This window comes from Oreochromis niloticus, linkage group LG2, assembly GCF_001858045.2.
Source record: "Oreochromis niloticus isolate F11D_XX linkage group LG2, O_niloticus_UMD_NMBU, whole genome shotgun sequence".
Lineage (NCBI taxonomy): Eukaryota > Metazoa > Chordata > Actinopteri > Cichliformes > Cichlidae > Oreochromis > Oreochromis niloticus.
The window spans coordinates 6,407,320-6,428,824 of record NC_031966.2 but is presented as its reverse complement, the minus strand read 5'-3'; positions in this window follow the sequence as shown (position 1 = coordinate 6,428,824).

Below are 21,505 nucleotides of genomic sequence, written 5' to 3'. Positions count from 1 at the left end.
CCTGGAGATTTATGTGCGTAAAACTCTGATTATTTGATTATTGATTACTGTGGAGTGCGGCACATGTGAACAAGAAGGGCAGGAGAGGCTGTAAAGCTGCACACTCATTGGCTCATACAACTCATGGCATAATATACCAATATTTTATTGAGTATGACCCCAAATGAGTGGCTGTAAGACCATAAACCCAGCAGAGGTCAGAGAGTTGTTGTCCCGTACACTTCCATAGGACCAGAAGACTTTTTGTGACCACAGCTGTCGTCGTCTGGTCGTCTATGGTGGCCCGAACAATTCAAAAGCTTTTTGAAACGACGCACCGCCCATCCAGGTTATCTGCGACAACCAGACAATACTGTCGTTGTTCGGTGCAAAGCGCGCACCAACCAACTTGGTTTCCTCTGAAGCAGGGAAACGACCGAGTACAACATGTAACATCTCTGTTTAGATTTCATGATTCATTTAACTCATAGCTTTAAACTTTAATCTCAGGTGTGAGCACATATAATGTAGGATACATGCAAATATAACGATACTAGATTTGTTTTCATCATCAGAACATTTGGATATATGTGCAAAATAATATCAACAACATATGATGCTCTGCCAATCGGTACCAAAACAGCCATCCAAAAAGCTTTTTCTTGGAGCAAGATTTCTTTTTCAAAGACTGTGTACAGTCACAACATCATTATTTTTCACTGTGTTCATTTAACATTTTTTAAAAAAGGTTTTTATGGCTTTTTAATAAAATCTCATTTACCTTTAGCTGTAATTATGTAACGAATTAAAAGGAACCAACAATAAAAAGCTAACAAGTGCTGTATAATTCTTCTTATTCCAGCTTTTTACTTACTGTTCTGCTTTCATTTAAAGAAGCCCAGCTTTACACAGAAATTAGTTTTTACCACTAGATGGCAGTAGAAACTTTGATAAATGGACTGGTTCCTTTTCTAAGATGTGTCGTTCTACCCAGCAGGATGCCTTACAGAGCAACTTGGGTTAGTCTCCAGGGGTATTTGGCATACATACTGGAGCAGCCAGGGATCGAACCACCCACCTGTCTGACTGACACAACAGCAGTCCGGGCAATCGTTTCTTCCCTTAAACCAGGGGTGGGGAACTCCAGGCCTCAAGGGCCGGTGTCCTGCAGGTCTTAGAGATTACCCTGGGTCTACACACCTGAATCAATGCTTAGTTCATTACCACTCCTCTGGAGAACTTCAAGACATATTGAGGAGGTAATTTAGCCATTTACACTTTTTCTGAATTGCTAAAACACTAAATCCCATTGTAAAAACTAAACTGTCAACTATGAAAACGCTTTCATTAAATCAATCCCACAGTTGCCAAAATCTTAAACACTATTTATCTGGTTAGGACACCATTTGCAACTCTGAATCTCCCATTTACCAAAACTCTAAACACATTCTCAAACACAAAACACATTTAGCAGTGTGGTGCACTTATACCCAGAATGGTGCACACAGGCCACAGAAGTTAAACACAACTAGCAAACTGTTTTCATCATTAACACACTACCACTCAAAATTGAAAACATGTTGCGACCTCTTCTTCTGCTTTTTGCTAGACTGAAGACAGCTTCATCCACAAAGATGTATTCATGAGGCCTAACCATTGAGTCAAGCTCAAAGATTCTCTGTACACAACAAAGTAATTTTAGTTCTGTAAATGAAATAGAATAATGTATACATGTGCTATGTATACAAGTATACTTATAACTAAATGGTATTTTGTTTAGAATTGAAAGACGGCCACATGAGGGTGGAAGAACACGCACGTGCTCACAACACCAGGAGACACCTATTGTGGATATGGTCCTTCAGAATAATGCAATTTGACTGCATGAAATACAGCACTGAACTATAGAAGACAACATACATTTTGAATCTAGCAAAAAGGAGAAGAAAAGGTCGCAATGCCAAGGGTCAACATGCCATTATTGAACTGCCTAGCCAGCGTGGTGGAAATGTAACTATCCCCATAGCTGCAGCTATGGGATTCTCCACAGTCATGTTACTGTTGGGCCATAGAACACCAAACTTCTAGCAACATTCCTGGATGGTCTACGGGATGCTTTGCTTGAGTAGAGAGATCGCAAGCAGGCAGAGCATCCCATATTGTTGGGTTTATATTTTATTATTGTCATTTGTATTGAGAAACATGTAATCATTTGTGTTTAGAAGTATATAGTTGATGGCATATTGAAAGAATGTCTCATCCTAGGAGGTCTGTAACAACTCTGTGTAGCATGAAGAGGGGAGTGTGTTCACTCCTCTTCAGAGTGTTCTGGCATAGATCACACGCCTCCTAGGAGAGGGGTATCTTCTCTTGCTGATATATGGTATAGCAAACACACGTATATATGTTTAAGCATAAGAGCCCTTTGTTCAGATGTACCGCTAGACTCCTGGCACCAGCTTTGGGGAGTCTTCACGGGGTCACATCTTGACCCCACACATATACACACATATACACACACACACACACACACACACACACACACACACACACACACACACACACACACAGACAAGGTACTCTTTGTTCACATGTGTACCTATGTAAGATGTTATATGTTAATGACCCTATGCATATTCATGTAACCACAATAAAAGGAGTGCTATGGGGAACCTGGCTGAGAGTCTGACGGAGGTCAAGTGGGTGGAATGACACTTGGCTCCAGGCAGGTCTCCCTCATGCATGAATTACACAAAGAACTCTGCCTACTTGTGTCTTGTTTTTGCTGTGTAGCAAATTGTCCTGAACGTTCCAGCGAATAGGTTTATAGCATAAACCTATCACATATCATTTGGGAGAATGTGAGCTTTCACTGAGGTCCAAGAATACGCAATTGGTTTCACAATGAGCAGCATTTTATCAATGCTTTTTTTCCAGCGTACTCTCCCTTTTGAACCCTACTGAGGCGTTTTTCTCAGCATGGACATGTAAAGTATATGAACGAAACCCTTACACACAGGAAAATCTACTTCAAGCATTGAATGGAGCATGTGGTGAGATAGGAGTGGAATCTTGGTAGGGATGGATTTGGCATGCCAAAGGATTCTTTCCTCGTTGCTTTGCAAGGGAGACCATAGCATGTGATGTGGATGAAGTCTTGTGGCCTGACCCAGCACAGAGACGTGATGCTGAAGCAGATTAAATTATCTGGATATGCTGTAAAAATATATATATTTTTTTCATGTATATGTAATTATTGCAGTTCTTTTTTGTTAAAATGTGAGTACAAGAATAAATGAATGAATAGATAAATATTATTTTTCCGCTATCCCACAGTGTTTTGTATTTATTTCTGTAGTGTGTAACTGTTGCTAAGTTGTGTTTGCACATTGGGTGGTTTTGTGTGGCTTTTGACAGTAGTGCTTGATTTTGAGTAAAGTTAAAATAGTTTTGGGTCAAATGTTTGGTTTTGCAAGACAAGTCGAAGGTTTTGTGTGTGTAGCTTGAATTTTACAGTTTGTGTTTAGTGTTTTGAGACAAAGAGATAAGATTTTAGGAAATGTGTTTTAGCAATTCAGAAAAACTGTAGATCAGCTGACACATCTAAAACCTGCAGGACACCGGCCCTCGCGGCCTGGAGTTCCCCCACACCTGCCTTAAATGATCCCCTTTAAATGTAAATGATCCAGTTTATCCACAGTAATTTTGTGCAAAAACAAATTTAATATTTTACCTCATGCTAAGTTTATCACCAGAATCAGACTCTCATATCAGGTGTACAACTTCTACATTTGTTTGCAGTGTTGGTGTGTTGGGCTGAAGCAGGGCCTAGTGATAAAAGTAAGGCTTTAGTAACTGGCTCATTGTGACAGCAGAAGCTTCACTTTAGGAGAAACATAAAGTAGATTTCTTTTACAGAGGCAGACAGTGGTTATTAACAAAGAATGCTTGCATTTTAAACGCTGCATTAGAGGCATTTATTAGGAAGATGAGAAATTTTTGGCATCTGACAGCTGTTAACAAAAAATCTGTGAACCCGGCCTATAACTTTATACTTATTCCAGATGACTCTGGAATGCACACCAAGCCTTTGCAGCCTGCTAAAGATCACACATCCTATCACTACACAATTGATTATACACTTCTAAGCATATATGGTTAAATATTTCTAAGCATAAATGACAATCACAATACAAAAACCTAACAACTTCACTTAACTGTTTTTTTTACTAATGTTATATTTCAAGTAAAATGTGTCCCTCCAACAGACGGCAGCAGTGATGGTTTGTTTGAAAAGCTGCTTCTGTTCCTTCAGCTCAAGGCAACATGTTATGACATCATCATTTACAATGTGACAGTAAAAATAAAGAGGGACTATCGTAGTGTTATCTTCAAACGAGTCGCTGCCATGAAAGGGAAGTGTAAAATCTGTATTTCCAGTTTGGATAGCAGTGCGCTGTGACCGATTGTGCTACGTGCTGTCCGTTAGACCATGTGGCACGATTGATCTTGCAGGTAAAAGTAGCTCACTGTAACTTCAGAAGCAGCTCAAAGCATGAAGAGAATTTTTTTTACTAGAGGAAAGGATTTAAAGCACAAACAGTTTTCTTCAGAAAGAATAAATGATTCCAGTTTGCACACAATAACAGAGAGAATGGACAGGGTGGATACTCTATATTATTATTATATTACTCTATTGAGCCACAGCACAAAGTACTGCTGTGCAATGATGTGCTTTAACTCTGTAATGCTCAAAGCTGTAAAATCCAGTTCAAACTGACGGTTATCTTCCAGTTTATGCTCGGTATAAAAACTTGAGCAGGGTTTGAGGCGTCACTGAGCATCATCGGTCCAGACCTGAGAAACAGAATCACTGATGCTCACAGAGCAGGAGTGGATATACAAAGTCATCACAGCGGCTCCAAGTGTGAAGAACTGGAGGGGGAAGCATCGTCGAGAAATTCAAAGAGAGTCGCACAGCACAGAAGAAGCCTGGCAGAAGAATTAAAGACTCTGAAAGAAAACTAGTGAGGGTCTAAAGAGCCCGGAACAACTGCAGAGACACTCGTGGATGACTCAGCCGAGTTATCAGGCTAAAAGGCCTCACCACTGACTGTTAGCATCGGGAGCATATGAAAAAATGAAGGGGGGATAATATATTTGTTATCATCTGTATGTGTTCAGGGAGTTTCTACCTTTTTAACCACAAGATGGCGCTACAGTATTAATGTTTGTCTTGCAGAGCCTCTTATGTCTGATACAAAGAGGTCACAATATAAAAAACAGCCAGTTAAATAATCGATCCTGATTTTTTGATTAATTCATTTTACTTCATGTGCATGACGTCCAGTCTGACCAGTGAAACCACTGATAATGAGCAGCCTTAAGGGAAAATGGGCTCCTGTGTTGATTTGGCTGCTTTGGATTGTCAGAGGAAAGTCCAAAAACATGACCTCTTCCTTTTCTGTAACTTTACCCTTTGGCACGTGTGTTGGCCAGAGTGTGGCCTTTGTGTGGCCTAGTTTTTTTGCCCCGGACCGCATGTTTAACATCACAGACCTCAGTGTCACTAAAAAACTGTAATCATGCACTTATTTGAATATTTCTATAATCCTGCTCACACCTGTCAGGTTTCTGCTCTCTCTCTCTCTCTCTCTCTCTCTGTGTGTGTGTGACAAAGCTGTGATTTCCACCTGAGTGACAGAGCGAGGTAGAGCCTCAGGGTTGATGCTTTCCCACCTGTGGCACTGCTTTCAGCACAGAAGGGTGTGCGTTAGAGTGCATGATCAGCTCTCTTTGTTAACAAAGGAAAATCCCCAAATTAGGCCTTCAGGTCCTGCACACTAAGCTGTGGTTCCTCTGCCTGCCTGGCATCTTTTAATCCCAAAGCCTTTTGTTAATCTGAATAAATACATATATTATTTGACTGATCAGTGCAGTACGACCGCGGAGGAGGCGGTTAGACTGCTTTCTGCTCTGGAACAAAACCATTCATGATTTTTGTCCTTGAAGAGAGGAGAAGAGCTCCTTCTTCCCCTCTCTGACAGTTTTTGTGGGTTTGGTGAGCATCGCTGTCTCCGTGAAACTGAGCAGCATAAAAACATCTCTCACAGCACGTTTCGGACAATCTTCAGTTGAAGGACTTTGTGTTCCTCGCTGCCTCCTCACCACTCCGCTTAGTTTAGCTCTTTTCAGAACTCTCACAGAGTACGCAGGACTCAGAAAGATGGAGGTCAAACAACAACAAGGCTCTTTTTTTTGTTCCTACATACTGAAGGTTTCAGCTGTCACGTGTTGGCTCAGGTTCAGAGTGAAAACTCCCAAAAAGTGCCAGAATATGCCCAGAATCTATTGATCACGATATATAAACCGTGTACAGCCACAGAAGTCTTACAGTGTTGCATTGACTGAGTTTTACTAACAGCAGCTTTTTGCATCTGTTTTATTTGATTTTATTTATACAGGTAGTCCCGTTAAGACTCAGTGTCTCATTTACAACAGAAACTTGTTTCACACAATCAAACTAAGATTACAGTTAATAGCTAAAGACCCTCCAACACTGGAGAGAAGACTTCAACAATGTGACAGTCCCTCGTGAGCAGGACTTGGCTATAGTGAGGAGGAAGAACTCAGCTTTTAAAAATGTATATGTTTAACTGTGTTTTTCACAAATGGAACAAAGTTTGAAGGAATGGGAATAGTTGCTCATACATGTACTCAGAGAATCAACGTGGATAAAAATAACATAGGAAACCAACCAAAGTGTCTTGGATGTTACTCACTATGATGACTGTGTCATTCCAGGTCGCCTTTCAATCCTTTATGAGTGTAAAAGATCGGATGTGTGGAGCACAGAATGTGGAACCAAATGAGTTCTGGAAAACAGAACTTCAAAAAAACTTCTTTAATACTGCAAATTCACAAAAGGACAAAATCCAAAACTACAGAAGGCCAGGAGCGAGAAATGCAAGTACTAGCAATCTTCAGGGAAACACAGAACAAACGACCACACAACCACATATCCAACGTACACTCACAAGATCTATTCAATTCAGTTTTATTTATACAGTGCCAAATCACAAATCACAGGGCATTCCTCGCTGCACTGTACAGCATACACCACATTGTTAAGTTTGTGTTTAGGAGTTTTGTCTTTTGGGTGAACCAGTTTTTGTCTGAGTGTGTTGCTGAGTCTGAAGTACTCTGGGATGTTGTGCTTGGAGAAAACTCTCCTGAGTTTCTCTGATACACCGGCTACATAGGGGATGACAATGTTGTTGCGTCTGTCTCAGCTGTCTGATCTTCTTTTCTGTGCATCTTTGCTGACTTTATAAACGCCCAATTAGGATAACCGCATGTTTTAAGTGCTTCCTTTACATGTGTGTGTTCCTTCTTTTTCCCTTCAGGCTTAGAGGGAACATGTTCTGCCCGGTGGTGTAGGGTCCTGATTACTCCAAGTTTGTGTTCCAGAGGGTGATGGGAGTCAAAGAGGAGGTACTGGTCCGTGTGTGTGGGCTTCCGGTAAACTTCAATGTTGAGGTTGCCATTCTCTTCAATGTGCACAGCGCAGTCCAGGAAAGGCAAACAGTTATCCTTTGTGTCTTCCCTGGTGAACTTGATGTTTTTATCCACGGCGTTAATGTGCGCAGTGAAGGATTCCACTTCTTGTGTTTTGATTTTGACCCAGGTGTCGTCTACATATCTGTACCAGTGGCTGGGTATTCTCCCTTTAAAAGAGCCAACAGCCTTTCTTTCCACTTCCTCCATGTAAAGGTTGGCTACAATAGGTGACACGGGGGAGCCCATGGCGCAGCCATGTTTTTGTCTGTAGAAGCCATCGTCTCCACTGCCTCCGTGGTGGGTATGCAAGTGAAGAGGGAGACTACATCAAAGGACACCATGGTTTCATCTGGATCCAGGGTAAGTTTCTGGACCTTGTCGGTGAAGTCGGTGGAGTTCTTGATGTGATGTGGGGTGTTCCCCACAAGAGGTGCAAGGATGGTAGCAAGGTGTTTCGAGATGTTGTAAGTGGCTGAGTTTATGCTACTGACAATGGGTCTGAGTGGGACACCTTCTTTGTGGATCTTAGGAAGTCCGTAAATGCAGGGTATGGCATCCCCTGGGTAAAGGCAGTGATATGTAAGGCGGTCAATGATTTTGTCCCTTTCAAGGTCTTGAAGGCAAGCTATAACTTTTTTTTTGTAGCTGCTTGTGGGGTCTCGCTTTAAGGCTTCGTTGGTATTGTTGTCACTGAGGAGAGTAGTGATCTTTGTGTGGTAATCCGTTGTGTTTAGGACCACGGTGCACCTTCCCTTATCAGCTGGTAATATAGTGATGTTGTGATCTTTGCTCAGGGAAGCGACGGCCTTCTTTTTCTTGTAATGTGAGGTTAGACGGAGGGACTTTGGCACTGGAGAGGGTGGCTGAGAGTTTCATCCTGATCTGTTCTGCTTCTGTCTGTGATAATTTGTTAATCCGTATGGCAGTTTCTGTGGCTGTGATGAGGTCCACTATGGGCAACTGTTGCGGAGAAATGGCAAAATTCAGTCCTTTGGCTAGTACTTTCTTTTGAGGTTCAGTGAGATTCCGGTCTGAAAAGTTCTTCACTCATTTTTCCTGACTGTCCTCAGGTGTGTGTTCTTCTCTGAGTTGTGTAGATTCAGACTGAGGAGTGAGTGTTTTTGAAAGCAAGGTGTGGAATTTCCTGCGTTGTCTTTCTTTTCCTATAGAGTGTTGGGCCCACTGAGCCTTGTCCACAAACTTGTAAACCTCTTCTAAGATTGGAGAGGGTAGAAGGGTTCCCAGTTCCTGCAGAGTCTGGCTAATCTTGCTCTGGAGGCCATCTATAGTGAAATCGACCTGTCTTATCCTTTCACTTAGAATCTGATTTTGTGCTCTCCGTAGAATCAAGTCTGCTCTGTATCCCCTGACAGTGGATCCAAGGCGCAGGCTCTTAGGAACAACTCTGCTTTGTCTGCATCTCAGGTTGAAACGGAGATGGTTCCTATAATCTGCTAGTTTCCTTGATTCCCTTTCATACTCCCGCACCAGTTGAAGGGTGTTCCTCCCAAAATGTACGGCAATATGTCTGTGAAGGTTATCAGTCATCCAGGTCATCGTAGTCTAAGGAGCTTGGAAAGAGAAGCATCTGGACTTCTTTGAGTTGCTTGAAGACGTATAGACGTCGCCTCAAGGTGCTTTATATTGTAAGGTAGACCCTGCAATAATACATACAGAGAAAAACCCAACAATCATATGACCCCCTATGAGCAAGTACTTTGGTGACAGTGGGAAGGAAAAACTCCCTTTTAACAGGAAGAAACCTCTGGCAGAATCAGGCTCAGGGAGGGGCGGGGCCATCTGCTGCAGCAGTGATCTGAGGGCGAGTCCAAGATTTCATCCTGATACCTGATGGCAGTCAGGCCTCCATGGATACGCCTCCCCACCACCAAACCGGTCGTGCTGAATGATGTTACAGGCAGCATGATGTTCTCCATGGCTTCTCCACGCCCTGTATGGGGGTTTCTCATTGTGGCCCTCTCTGTGTTAATCCTGGGTCTGCATTGAGGGATTTTTCATTTTCACCTGATAAAGATCCATCTGTGTCTGATGGAAACCAACCATCTGCACTATCTTCACGGCGTTAAAGTTTCACATTATTATTATTCTTTCTAATGACACGTGTCACGTCAGTGTCCCACACTGTAAAGGAAGAGTGTTTCCTGCTGAGTGTTGTAGGTATTTGCTTCCAGGTCCTGTCATTTACTGATAAATCCATCACATTATTAACACCACTGAAGGATGTCAAAGGAAGTGGAGAACGAAACATAAACTTTGGCTTTCCGAGCAGTAAATTTTTCCACCGATCACTATCTGAGACCCCGATATTGACTCCTGTGGTGAACTCGGAAATATTTGACTGTATTGAAGGTTTTGGCTGGCTGTGTCAATGTGGGAGAGTGTGCCGCCGGAGGGGAACACCTTCATAATCTTAAAATCCTTTAAAAACGTGAGAAGTGATCAATTGAGACAAGACTGGTCTCGTCCTGATGGGAGGTATGTTTTGTGTTTTGAGGACCTGTGAGAAAATGTCTGTATTCTGAGGAGAAACCCATCACGATGGTGACAGCTGGAACATTTCTGTGTTTTTAACCTCTGAGTAGTCTCGTATTTCTGTTTCAATCTCATTCTACAGCTTTCCATCAGAGTTGGCCCACTGGTGGGGCGAGGAGAGTGGAAGTATGTTTAATCAGAGTGTCCTGTGTCCCGTGGGAGTGCTTTGGGAGGGTGGGTTAGTGGACCTGTTGTTACAAGCTGTTCTGTTCACATTACCAATGATAAATCTGCCCGCTGTCAAAGAAAACTGCAGATGCATCAGTTCCATGAATGTGAAGCATTTACAGACTCAATCTGATTTACAGTTCAGGTCACAGTCAGCTGCAGGTTTTTTACTTCTTGCTCTCTTCTTCTGTGGTGCTCCTGATGTGTGTCTGGTGTTGGTATCTCTAAGTTTGTGTTTCACTTTGTGCTCCATCAGCACTCGTGTTTCTGGAAAACGGCAGAGTGTGACAGGCGCTCTTCCGCCCACCTCATGCCAGCGGAGCGCTCTCATTCAGAGACAAAGGCCATCTTTGTTTCTTTGAGCACTGCATAATTTACACACACACAGACACAGTCACACAGACACACTCTCACACGCGCACACACACACACACACACACACACACACACGCACACTATCAGCCGTCACTTTTCTGTTGCATTCCAGCGATTGCAACACTCAGCATCTCTCCTTCCTCAAACATCGAGTTCAGCGCTGCACACATGTCGGTCACTTTCATCTCGTTAAGCTACGGTACTCCTCAGTATATGTGTGTGTGTGTGTGTGTGTGTGTGTGTGTAAAAAGGCGAAGCTAGTGTGACTGTAACAGACAGCGGTATGCTGCATGTTTTTACTCATCCATTTTTCAGTACACTGTGTTCCAAATTATTATGCAAATTGTGTTTAAGTGTCATAAAGATTAAATAAGTTGTTTTTCAATTAAATTCATGGATGGAATTGTGTCTCAGGGCTCTTTGATCACTGAAATCAGTCTCGGGCACCTATGATCATTAATTTGACAGGTGAGCCCAATTAAAGAAAAAAACACTAAGGAAGGATGTTCCACATTATTAAGCAGACCACCATTTTCAAGCAATATGGGAAAGGAAAAAGGAACTCTCTGCTGTTGAAAGGCGTGAAACAATGCCTTGGACACGTAATGAAAACCTTGGATATTTCACAAAAACTTAAGCGTGATCACCATAATGTTAAGAGATTTGTGGCTGAGTCAGAGAACACACGGGTTCATGCAGATAAAGGCACAATGAGGAAGGTTTCTGCTAGACAAATACATCAATTTAAGAGAGCAGCTGCTAAAAGGCCATTACAAAGCAGCAAACACATATTTGAAGTTGCTGGTGCCTCTGGAGACCTGCGAACGTCAAGGTGTAGGATCCTCCAGAGACTTGCAGTTGTGCATAAACCTTCTATTCGGCCACCCCTAACCAATGCTCACAAGCAGAAATGGCTGCAGTGGGCCCAGAACTACATGAAGACTAATTTTCAAACAGTCTTGTTCACTGATGAGTGCCGTGCAACCCTGGATGGTCCAGATGGATGGAGTGGTGGACGGTTGGTGGACGGCCACCATGTCCCAACAAGGCTGCGACGTCAGCAACGAGGTGGTGGAGTCATGTTTTGGGCTGGAATCACGGGGAGAGAGCTGGTCGGCCCCTTTAGGGTCCCTGAAGGTGTGAAAATGACCTCTGCAAAGTATGTGGAGTTTCTGACCGACCACTTTCTTCCATGGTAGAAAAAGAACCATGCTTTCTGCAACAAAATCATCTTCATGCTAGACAATGCACCATCTCATGCTGCAAGGAATACCTCTGCATCATTGGCTGCTATCGGCATAAAAGGAGAGAAAACGATTGTGTGGCCCCCATCCTCCCCTAACCTCAATCTTACTGAGAACCTTTGGAGCATCCTCAAGCAAAAGAGATATGAAGGTGGGAGGCAGTTCACATCCAAACAGTAGCTCTCGGAGGCTATTCTGACATCCTGCAAAGACATTCAAGCAGAAACTTTCCAAAAACCCACAAGTTCCATGGATGCATAAATTGTGAAACTGCTATCAAATAAGAGGTCCTATGTTAATATGTAACTTGACCTGTTAAGATGTTTATAATTGAAATAGCTTTTGATTTCAGTAAAATTGATCTACTAATGCTGCAAATTCAACAAATGACCATTTTCAATTCTCTACAACCTATAAAATGTTTTGAAACTCTGTGTGCGTAATAATTTGGAACAATGCATTTTTGATTTTTTAATTTTGAAAAACATACTGTTTTCATTTGGAGGTTTGTTCAGTAACATTTGAATTATACTCTAATGGTTGATGACTCGAAAATTATGCTGACTGTCATTTGAATCGACTATTTAGGAAAATCAGAGAAAAATATAATTTGCATAATAATTTGGAATGCAGTGTAAATTGTTTATCAGAAGAGTTTCTTGTCCATCATGGTAGTACAGTGGTTACACTGTGGCCTCACAGCCAGAAGGTCCTGGGTTTGAATCCATCATCTAGTGTGGGTCTTGCTGTGTGATGTTTGCATGTTCTCCCCTGGTCTGCGTGGGTTGTCCGGCTTCCTCCCACTTCCTCCTTCCACAAGCAGTTAGTGGGATTAAGTTTCTAACTTGGCCATAGGTGTGACAGGTGATCACTTTGAAACAAAGTGACCCCTGAGAAGCTTTTTTCAGTCATTTTTCTCATGGAGGCACAGTGCTACAGTGGTTACAGGGAGGCCAACAGTGATAGCTGTGTTTAGGGTTCGTCTACTATTCCGAAGGTTGGTGGTTTGATCACCTGCTGCTCTGGTCTGCATGTTGACATGTCCTGGGCAGGATATTGAACCCAGAGTTGCCCCTGATGCACTCATGTGTGAGTGTGAGGCACAGAAAAGCAAAGCAACCTGTTTACAAACTTGCTGGTTACAAAAATCAGAATGTGCATGATGAGCTCCAACAACGCCGAATTGCAAAGCATGCCAGCGTCTGTGCTGTCATCGTTGCAAGGATGACACCAGCAAGCCAGCAGCTGCTCAGCTCACAGCACACACACTGGTTGTGCTGGTTGTGGCTCAGTCCACACGCGCTCTCACTACCAAGCTCTTATTTTTTTAGGTTTGGCTCTTTTTTCGTGACAGCGTTGAGTTGTGTTCCCTCCCTAAAAGCTCAAACCATCTTGCTGTTTAGTTCGATGACACAAAGAGTCTTTATCCAACAAGTTCTGTTCAGAGGAAGTAAGATTCACAGGTCTGTGCAGGTGACTATGTGGAAAGATTATCGGATTGCTCCAGGTCTCTCCTGCTCCACTTCAGGTGGCATGTGACAGTTGGCTGTCGGAGTCGCGATTTATTAATCCCAGCCAGATTTATTCGTGCTCAGTGTAAATGTCACCGCTCAGATATGGATTCACAGGATTCTCAGGTCCACACGTGAGCTCTCTGTTCCACACTGACTGAGTGTCAGCGGGCCGTGGCTGGGCTCACTTTCCTCTCTTCGTGCCAGAGTCTGATGGTGTCACAGTGTTCATGATGAAGACAGTGGAAATTGAATAGCTTGTCTTTAACCTTGAGTCCTCATGAAAAGCTTCTTCAGAAGCAATGAAGTTATTTTTCTGCACACTTTGAGAAAACTTTCTTTGTTGTGCAGTACACTCATAGAATCAGTGGCATTGGAGACTGAGGGGCCTGCAATGTATTTGAGAAATACATGCTTGGAAGGTAAAGAACTTTATATTCATCATGTTCTGTGTTAGATGGTGGGATATGGTGTTTTGCCCTCCCCTAACTTTAGCCATTTTCTCTTGTTTTATATTGTATTCATGGTTCATACTGCACAGTTCTGCTTTTATACTGATGCTACAGTGAAATGAATATTTCTGCTAAGTGAAGGTGAAGAACGTCTTTATCAAAGATGACCTGACTGCTGCATGAAGAAGATTCCTAAATGAAGCTGAAGCTTCATGAGCTTGCTCCATCCTCACAATAAATATCAAACTTTATTCTCCAGTCATTTTTCCTTCATCAAGGCTGTGTCCAGGCAGTTCAGCTAATTGGAGTCCCTGAACCGGATCTCTGGACGGTGTTTCTGCTGTTGGAGCATTTTTAATGACATCATCCGACCAATAACATGGCTGCTGTGAGATCACTGTGCTAAGAAACCGTACAAAAGGGCTGAGCTCCAGGGAGGGAGGGAAGGGAGCTCTGGATCCCTTCTTATGTGGGCTCGGTCAAGCCTCGCAGTTCTGTTACCTGATGTATAAATCATAGCAGATAATGCTGCATTATTGCTGTGATTCATGCCGGCCGGCTGAAGCTGAATGAGTTTATCTGTTTCTCCATGAAGTTGCTTTGACAGGAGCCGCCCAGGGGTGAAGGCCGGGGGTGATCTACATTTAGACTCTCAGATTAAGTTTTTTACTACCATGGTTATTTATGGGTAGAGGGGGAAGCTGGCTGGATGGTTTCTTCATGTGTTCGTGGTGCTGGTGATTGCATTTGAGGCTCCTCTGTTCATGACATCCACCACACTCATAATTTTGTCGATTAAGCAATATCTGATGTTAATTATCTGATAATTGTGAAAAATAATTAACTTTAACCATGTTATTAGATCTGTAGCCAAGAAAATATGGTCTGTGCTGTGTTTTCTGTCATTTTGGCAGAATGAGAGTGAGCTAAGTTCAGCTGTGAGGACTAGCTGACATGATTACAATTCAGCTGGTGTGCACAGAGACCAGCGAGAGCTCCAACTTTAAGCATCAAGCAAACGTGCACGTAAGCATGTGCTCACTTTCTCTGTGTGTCTTTCTTCTTCATCTGCTTCCAAGGTGCACAGAGAAAGACGACAGTGTTCCTTCAACTCTGAGTTCAACCTTCAGTCTGCGTACTCGTGACTTGTTGCCTTATAGCTGTGCAGAGCATGCTCCCTCTGCAGTCATGTTGGGGGAGACCTCCACAGCGTACCATGTCTCAGGTTGCTGTGGTTACCTGCAGTTTGCAATGAAGACCCCAACTTGTCTGCAAATATAAACTGCTTGGCGAGCGGTAGTGAAACAGTGAGAAGCAGGATTCCTTTTGAAAAGTGTTGGTTGCAGTGATGCAGTCGAGCACAGCTCATTACCAGGTTTCACAGCATTTTAGGGAGCAAATGGTCTGCCACGTAAACTACGGCCAATCACAGCGTAATCGTAGCAGCCAGCGTAATCACAAGAAGCTTTTTTTTGAAGCATCCTGTCTGAGATTTCACTCAGGGACAGCCAATCATTCCGATTCGGTGTGGTAACAGACAATCTGAGCTTTTGCTGTGATTGTCAGTGAGTTAGAAAGCTTCCAGCTGTGCGGCTGTGTTTGTCAAACTCAGGATGGATGCTGCAGATCGACCAAAGAAACTGCAGCAGGTTGCAGCATATTTCCCGTGCTGTCATCGTCAGGCCAGAGGAGTTCCAAGTATCTGAGCTATTTTAGGACAGCTGGGTCCATTAACATGAAACATTTCATGTTCTGGGTCAGTGATACAGGAAGTGTCTGGAAAGGCTTAAGGAAAACTGAAGGTTTTGGCTGGACTCTATGGGTTTGTTGCCTGAACGAAGCATTAACGGCAGCTTATAGACATTTTGTGTATTGATCTTCTTCTTTATCCACGCCAGTTAAATCAGGAGACACACAGGTTTAACTTGCTAACAGATTTTAGTGACCTGACACTAAGTGTAGCTTTTATTTTTGCCAGGATCTGTTTGCTTTTAAATGCTTAGACCTTACTCTGAGTGTCCCAGTACCAGTGAAAGTTCACTTTTCTGGTAAATAAAACCATTTCTGAGGGACAGAAAAGTTAGGTTTCTCTGAGAGGCGGTTAAACAGCTGCCAGTGTGAGAGTGTTTGTTTCGTAAGAACTGCAGAACTGGATAAGCCATCATTTTAAGTAAAGCTCCTCCCTGAGTACATAATACAATACTGAGGCAGATTAATGATAAGATGGAGGGATTTGTATGAGGGGAGTTAGACAGGTATGGAGTTGCTCATTCAGACTGTTGTCATTGGGAATTCATCAGAAAGGAAAACAAAGCGTTCAGTTCAAACTGAGATGAATGACTTGGTTTTAAGCTAAAGTTCTTATTGTCTCGATCCATCAGCTTTCAGAGCACATCTGGAGCCTCCATGAAGACCATCACAGACATTTCTAATCAAAGAGCAATGACAAGAAGACCAGTTGCTGATTACAAAAATCAGGATGTGATTAAAGTTGCAAAAAACAGAATTTGAATATGTTCAAAATATAATTTTTTAATTTTAAAAAAACAGAACAAACTCACTTTCCTGATTAGTCTAAAGGTCTCAGCCACTGGTTTCAGGTCGAATGTGATGTTCATGCTCTAAAGAGTCCGAAAAGCTGATTATCCAGGATAGGCAGAGAGAGAGAGACATTATCTTTCTGATGAGGTCTCCTTGGAGCTTCATAGAAGAATCACTCTGGGCTCAAACAAGCTGCTTTCCATGTTAGCTTTGGATACCCTCGTCCTGGCTGGGATCACTTATCAGATCCTCTGTCGGCTGGATAGAGGGATTCAGTGGAAGAGCGGTCCACTGGCAATTCGACTCCAGCAACCAACACAAACACTGGGAGTTTACGCCCACTATCGTCACCCTCACAAAGTGACATCATAACTGCTGACATGCTGGTTGGACAGAGTGAACTCTGATTGGTCTTTACTGGAAAACGCTCTACGACTGTTTCCTGTTTCGAGCGCTAATCAACGCTTTAACAAGAAGCGCTTCTTGAGCTCCACGTTTCATAAATCCTCCAAACTTTTGCCTGCTGTATAATTCTCCATACTTCTAAATTTGTACGTTTATTCTGAGTTGTGTTGTTGTAGAGGATGTGATGAGGTAACACGTTATTATTGTCCCACCATGTTTTTTATTCTGTGCCAGGAAATAAAGAAATAAGTAAAGAGTGTAATAGTCTGTCAGCTCTTCATTTCTGTCTTGTCTTGAATATTTGGCCTGTGGTAAGACTCAACAGTAAAAGGCCGATCATCACAAAGTGTCCAGATACCGACATTCAGACCGAAGTACTCATAATTTATTTCCATTCTGAGCTTTTCCAGTGCTGTACTGACTCATGCTGTGATTTAGTCACCTGAACGCATCACCAGCCTGATCAGTGCTGCCATTTGAAACACTCTAAAGTATAAAATAAAAACCTCTGGCGAGGTTTGCAGAAAAGAAACCAATCCTACAATGAATGCATAACAAGCACTGAAATACAGTGTAATTAAAGATGAAAGATACATTTCAATGCAAATGGTTGATTTGAGCCAATCAGTGTAACACCTACATGTAGTGAGTGCATGCTTTCTTCCATCAGGGTTTGTCTGATTTTCACAGAGTTGGAGACAAAAAGCTTTGATACAGGGAGAGGAGAGAGGAGGAATCGCTAAATCAGAGTGTGATCCTCTAATTACAGCCCAAAGTGAGAGTGTGTGTACCTTTAAAGAAGGAGAACAATAAGCAAAGGTCTAAAATGAGGGGGCAGATGAATTGTGTGAATGTGGTGAGCAAAGAATGAATGATTGGACAGTCTGTAGTTGGAGCTGTAATAGTTTGTGTTCATAGTTTTGTACAAATATGACTTTTTGGGACTTAACAATGGCTCTATTGTTACGAGGAACCATAAAAATCCCTCTTCCTCCCTTTGACATTTCTCATATCTCTAAAGCGCTCCTCCAAAGGATGATTGTTGCACTCGTTTGGTGAAACAGAAAAGGTGAGACGCATCTTCCGTTTTCAGCAAACAAAAACCTGCTGTAAAAATACGACACAGAGGACTGAAATGGGTTTTTGCTGCCTTTCATTTCCAGACAGAACGTAGTGGGAGCTGCAGAAAACATCACAGACATCACAGCATGCTTTAATAGCAAGGGGTCTCAAACCGCAGTATGGAGGCTTTTCCTAATGTTGATTTTACATTTAAAAAATGATTTTTGGTGCTTTACACACACCCCAAAAAATCCATTTCAGTGTTGTAATAAAATTAGTTGCTTTTTGTCATCTTTGCCAGGCGGGCAGTCAGGCAGGTGTTACGGACACCCAACACGATAGCTCAAGAACGAGGCAATGATTTTTAAATAGATACCATAACTGCATCTCCTTAAAATCTCAGACAAATTTGAATCTCAGTGACCTGGACCTCAAGCCCAAGGTCACAGGTCAACTTCTCTGAAAACAAATGTAAAAGTAAATGCAATAACTCAACAAGTAAGTCAGCTAGAAATGTGAAATTTATACCACAGGTGCATCAACTAGGAGGCTGAGGGGTGGCGCTGGCAGCTGTCACTATTTTTTAATTGTTATTTTTATTATTTTTTTTAACCAGTTTTATTAATTTCACTTCCTGGCACTGAAGAATTATAAACTTTATTGTTTGTAGATGGCCAGAAATATAAAGATTACAGCCTTTAGTGTATCAATCATTTTTCAGTCCCTTTGTTAGATGTGACGTCATTAACGGTGCTTCTAACTGCATTGGTACCTGGTAGCTAGCTACAGTTGGTTAGGCTGACACATTAGCAGTAAAGGTTAATGTTGAAGGTCCCCGATGGGTAGGTCAAACGCCATGCCGGGTTGAAGACACCGAAACGGAGCGAATTTCAGCTGAGAGAACATCCACAGCGCTACTCGCTGTGGAAAAAACCCTGACACTAAAGCTAATGTCACATTAAAAAGAAGAAAGTATCGCCCAACGCAGGTGACGCTCAGACTGGAAACGGCTGATACGTCAGCAGGTAGCAGGAGGATATTTAAAGCACAAATCTACCAAAGGAAAACCCCCACCCTGGTGGCCTGTATCAGGACTAGAATGGCTTGGAGAGGGTCAGACATTTAGATCTTATTTTATCTCTTGATTGTCTTCCAAAGAAAGTTTCATAAAACTCAAAAAAAAGTGTCACTGCTTTTTATTCCTGTCAATACAATATGAGGCTGTCACTGGGGGTCTAAATGAAGCACTAATAGTGGCAGGTGATTTTTTTACTTACTTTAATAACATTTAGTTTATTATTACCGACTAATCTGTGATTTCTTAATTTATATTAGCTCAACTTTCTGTATATTTGAAAGCAGCTGGAAAGAAAGATGATTTATAGCTTTAATATGTAACCCATGCGAAATACAGGGCTATTAAATCCCCTTTTGTCATCGAGGGCTATTGCCTATTATTGTCACACAGGGGTGCTTTGATGCAGCTACAATGACCTTGCATCTCGTGCACAGGAAGCATTGTCTGTCTCTACCTGTGAGATCCTCCCTCTAATGGCCGTCAAGTGTGTGTGGGAGCATGGCACAAAGTATCTCAGCATGCAGTCCCACAAACCAGTTAATGAGACCAAATAGTTTTTACATATCAATACTAATAAGCTGCTCTTTTATTAGGCCATGAACTCTGACCACAAAGGGAATAGCATCTGTCGAGTTATTGTGTTGGAAAATTCCGATCAGTCACATGTTTTTGTTAGCTAACTGTTAAGTTTAGATAATGTCTTTTACTAGCCAATTAAGCTCAAAAAGAATTAAAAAACACAATCGGGAGCTATGACAATGTAGTGTGTTGCTGTACTTATCCTGTTGTTCCTTACGGTGTGGTGTAAGTGTTGAATGTTCTAAGCTACAGATGTTACTGCCGATGCTAGGTGTGATGCTAGCTGCTATGTGCGGTTAGCCAACCACCCCACAAGCCATATCACGATGGGGGAGGTATTTAAATATAATTAATTGCTGTGTTTGTAGCAAAACGGTTCAGTCTTAATAGAAACAGCATATCTCAGGTTTAAAAGTATTTGCACTGTAAATTACGTAATTAAAAGGTAAGGATGATAAATGTCACTTTCACTGTAAACAGTGATTGTTACTGTTTAAGCTGCTTATGTTCTTTATTTTGACATAATTGTGATAAAATAATTTGTTACTGCTAAAAACAAGTTACTGTAACTGTGGTAACTTGGAATAGCTAAGAGAAATACAATTTGTTATTAATACATTGGGAATCAAAGTACACTCTTAAGTATTTGGTTATACATGATGGATAATGTTTGTTAAGATCCATTTTGGAGGAAAAGAAGTTAACAGGCTCATGTTAAGAACCCCATATAGAATGGAAATTCATTGTCCTGTACCATTTGTGTAGACTGTTTTTTTGAACTGCTAGAAAGGATCCTGGAGGAACCACTCATGGCGAGTCCATCCCAAATAAGAACCTGAATAATCGTGAAATGGTGTGGCCAGCCATGTGATCGGATTATAGGAATTGCCTGAAGAACTGATTCAACCCCTACCTTGGATTTCAGATAAGCCCTATGCACTATTAGTCCTACCCAGGTAGTAGGTAATAGGGTTTGGACACTGACATTTCCCTTACAGTACACCTGTTTGGGTTTCAACAAACGTTAAAGGACAATTCAGACTTCAGGACTGGAAGACTTCAATTTGTTGTATTCATTCAAGAGAGCTCCGATGCAATTCAGTAAAAGTCTTTTCATTTTAGTGTCTTATTTTATTTGGTTTTGTTTTACCCTTAAAGAGCACTATTACTGTGTGATTTGGTTACTGTGATTGTAACTGTGTTTATGGGTTGCACTGAGGTAATAAAGGTCCCAGTTGTTCACTTCCAAGCCAACTCCTTTTGTGAGTCCCCAAATCAAAGCCTCCGTCTGAACCTAGCTAGATGTCTAGGGTCTCAATTTGAATTGATATTGTACTGTTCCTGAGTAGAGGCACTACAAATAGTTGATAGTTATTGGTGTCCTTTTTTGAAACATACTGATCATCAACAACTGGCAGCCTCTTCAGAGGAAAGCGAAACCAAGTCCAACATGTGAGTGCAGAGTGCAGCCCACAGGTTGGTGGGGGTGGGGTTCATCACCTCTGCTGGCCTTTGTGTAAAAGTCGCTGCACCAACACATTTGGTGAAAATCAGACTCGGCATATCAACGCAAACAGCTCATACTCATAAACCAGCTGTCAGCACGGTGGTGGAGGCGTGACAATGTGGGCGCGAGAGGCCATCCATCCCACAGCTAAAGCTTGGATCAAACTGGGTCATCAGCACCACAGTGGTCCTAAAAATGAAATATGTGTGTGTTCTGAATATGAGCAGGAACAGCTGACAATCCAAATATCTGTTTTTTTTTCTCCTTTGGCAGTGAGGTTGAACGAGTTTGTTCATGTCAGGCTGAGAGCTGATTGTAAAGTCTACAATATCAGTCACGGTATCAAGGACGCAGTGTTTTTAAAAGAGCTGCGCATACCCGGTATAACAACTAGCTGTACCTTTTTTAATACCTTTAAAACAGATGCAAACAGAATTATGTCCAATTGTTTCTATGGAAATATCAGAAATGGATTAAAAAGCATAAAGCTG